Source organism: Nothoprocta perdicaria, unplaced genomic scaffold (genome assembly GCF_003342845.1).
Source record: "Nothoprocta perdicaria isolate Ctin4 unplaced genomic scaffold, notPer1 scaffold_34, whole genome shotgun sequence".
In the NCBI taxonomy this organism is placed as follows: Eukaryota; Metazoa; Chordata; class Aves; order Tinamiformes; family Tinamidae; genus Nothoprocta; species Nothoprocta perdicaria.
In genome coordinates this window covers 4883360-4887014 of record NW_020455577.1, presented here as the reverse complement: position 1 = coordinate 4887014, position 3655 = coordinate 4883360, and positions in this window count along the sequence as shown.

Here is a 3655-nt window from a genome sequence, read left to right as displayed (position 1 = left end):
GCACCTCTCCTTATGCGATGGTAGATGATCTTTCTTAAGGTTTATCCCTCCCTTTCCTTGCTTGATTTTCTGCCCCTTTTTTCCCCTCTCTTCAACCTTCATTTTTTTCTTTTCTCCTTGCCCCTGTTTTCATAGAAGCTTCCTGGCCCTGGATCTTTTCCTTTGCTCAACTTGCTCGTTTCACCACTGAATGGTGAGTCAGCACCAATGATCTTCAGTAGAACTTTTTCTTGAGCACTCTGATGAAAACAAAGGTCCCTAAGTCCATGCGTACATAAAGAAATCAGTTATCTCACAAGATAAATCAGAAGCCTTTTGTGGAATAAATGAATAGTGAGAGAAAATATCGAGAGTTAGGAAGTGAGTTCAGTATATACTCGCAGTTACATCTAAAAAACATAACTCTGCCAAGTTCTGTTTTACACAAGCACTTTAGAAATACAAACTTGAAGCCTTTCCTTTCAAAATTTGCACGTAAAACCCGAGCTGTTTCAACAAATTAAAAATAAAGAGCTAAAGCAACAGAAAGGAGAATGTCAACAAGGCTTTTGTGGGCCAAGGCTTTGAAATGACTAATGAGTTGGAAGAATGTGCTCTGCCGTAAATGTGCCGTTTGACAAGCTCATTTCTTTCACAGCACACCAGAAGCTTCCTACACGAACCAACGCTGATGCAAAGTGTAAATAGGAAAATCTGTCACTCGGCAGCTTCGCTCCTTCCATCAGGCGGCTGCCAAAATATGGGAACATTATCAGAAGATTTCACCAAACCCATGCCGGCGGTGCTTGCCAAGTGCTAGCATTTATTTTCCACACGGATTAAATGATTTGCAAAGAAAAGGGCTATGTCTAGAAAATAGTGTGACTAGTGCCCTACAGCAACAGCATGGGATTTTGCACCAGTGCAGATTTGTGGTGGCCGAGAGCATGGGAATCTTTGCAGTGCTCAGGTACAGCATTGGTTTCCTTGTTAAGAAAATAACTGCTTTTTCCTGGTAGGTGTGACTAATTTTTGAATCTTTCTGGCCCAAGTGATTAGCAAGAACCCTCCGCTTTAATATTTAGCAAACTGTAGATGGCAGCTGGTCCATGGGGTTGCTGGGCACAGCCACCTCCATCTGGCTGGGAATTAATGACACTGTTAATGCACTTGTAACTTGGGCTTAATGGAGTACTGCAGAGCACCACGCATGCTGAAATGGTTGGCAAGCTGTAATATTGAAATATTTTATAATTTTTTATTGATATTGTTGGGATTCAGTGGTACAGAAGGGCATGCTCTTGGTCTAAGGTAGTCTAGATTTTAAAATTTTTTATTTCTAAAAAACAAAAAAAAGTCTAGGAATAGAGATGAAAGGCTGCATGTTTTCCACTTGAAAAGGCCTCTGCTAGGGCAGCCTGAGAATGTGCAGATGAAGGTACCGTGAAGCTTCGCTGTGTGGGTTTTATCAAAGTTGTACTGCGAAAATACTGCTGTAAAGGAAGAAAAGGCTTTGTTACCCCACAGTTTTTCCCCATAACTCTTTTTATGCCTCCAAAACATAAAAAAAAAAAAAAAAAAAAAAAAAACAGGAAAAAAAAAATAGGAAAAGGGCACATTTTTCTCAAAGTGAGAAAAAATTAATGCATGAATATCATCCTATAAACGTAAGAATGACTGTGTTTGCTAATGCCAGAAAAAGCAAGCAAACATATGAGAGTGGCTGTGCACTTGAAACCTTTCCAAAAGTGCATGCTCTTATTCAGTGGACTCAGAATAATTAATATAGCGTGGGCAGAAACACTAATTGTAGTACAAGGAGAAGAACTAGGGGGAAATACAGCATTTTACAGTAGGTCTTAAACGAGGCAATGGTGCAGTCTGCATTGGGAGCAGTTTAACCTCTAATGATCATTTTTTTGTTCTTGTTTTACTTAGGTTAGTGTGTTCCTCTCTGCTGATCTACTTCTTAAACTTGACTTTACTCCATTCTCAGGCTGAGTTTTGGTGGTGCCAATATATAAAATACCTCCATCCATCTAATATTAATGACTGTTTGAGCTTTTCTATTAATAAATGGCCAAGGTTGAAATCCACTCTGTTCCCCTAGGAAATTCATCATCCTCCTTGTGCTCTCTGCTAAGTTTTACTGCTAAGTGAGCTGCTGTAATTCAGATCCATAAATCTCCAGGTGACTTTTCTTTTGCAGAGGGGAAGTTTTTTTCTGACCAATGAGGTTCCATCAGAATACATGGAAATATACCTATTCTGGTTAAAAACGAGCCCAGACACAGAGAAGAAAGTAAGAAGCCACTAATTTAATATCACATATATGCAAAACAGAAGACAGTTACAGCCCAAGACTTGTCAAGGTTTGGGAAATGTCAAATGTTTCACATAGGGATGTTTTCATTTAGGGATTTTTAATTCACATATTCCACGCCTATGAATATTTACTTTATATATTCATTCTCCATGTGAGTCCGATGATTTCTTTTGGAAGGGCATTTTAGAAATCTTTCAATAAGTTTATGTCCAGAGGCAAAATGATTAACAACCTGTTATCATATCAATATATTCCTGTGCAGGAGGAGGTTGGCTGGGCATGTTTGCTTTGACAGCCCCTACCAATTTAACCTTGTTACACGGTTAATGTTTTGCATTAAAGGACAAAGGAATTAACATAAAAATTATTCAAAGGTACTTGTGGGAGTTCATAAAAATGGTAAATGGAGCAAACAGTTAGCTCAAGTGAGGAAAGAATATTGTTCTTTTGAGAACACTCTGGGAAGAACATCAGTAAAATGGTGAATGTCACCTTTGAAAACCCAATTTCCAAAAATGGGCATTTAAAGGCACAGTATTAGCTAATTCTATAGGAATTCTATGGCAGAAAACAAATGTCTCTGGAAGAATTACATCTCAAGTGTGTTCTCTTTGACTTCTTTTTCCGAAGTCTTCATCAAAGCAGTGCACATCTCCATCTGTGGGACCATATACCCAGCACAGGGGCACATACAGCTTCTAGAGCAACACGATGTTCTCAGTATTAACGGGAAGACCTACAGTCAAGGAGAGGTGTCACCTGTGAGGGGTTTGTATAGAGAAAAATAATGTAATGTAAGGACGACTCAAAGCGATTTCATGTGAGGGAAGGGGCTCTATGCAGTCCCGTACTTATAGTGAAGTGTCATGGCATCATCTAGTGGTGGAACACGAAAAGCAGAGCCCTGAGCGGGTTATCCAGAGCTCTGGTACCTCAGCTCTTTAAAGCCAAAAAGGAAATGGAAAAGCTAGAAGCACAAAGGAAGGGAGCGCTGAGGCGTGAGCAGCTCCTTATGGCCGCTCACAGGCGGCTCTCCCCACAGAAGCGACCCTTGCGTGGTCACTGGCAGAGGCGTCCCCGCACACCTCGCTGCTCAAGGCGAGGGGAAGCTCCCCACACACACTGTGGCCAGACGGTCATTTTGGGGTGACGCAAAGCGGGGACAGGGAAAGCGAGGCCGCCGCCGTCCCCACGGCGAGGACAGGGCGGAGGCGGCTCTCGAACCCGCGGCCTTCGACCCCGCGGCCCCTCCGCGCCGCGAGGGGGCGGCCGCCGCTCTCGCGAGAGCCGAGACCGCGGGCGCGGCAGCTCTCGCGGGACTTGGCGGCGCGGCCATGGCGGCGCCGGCCG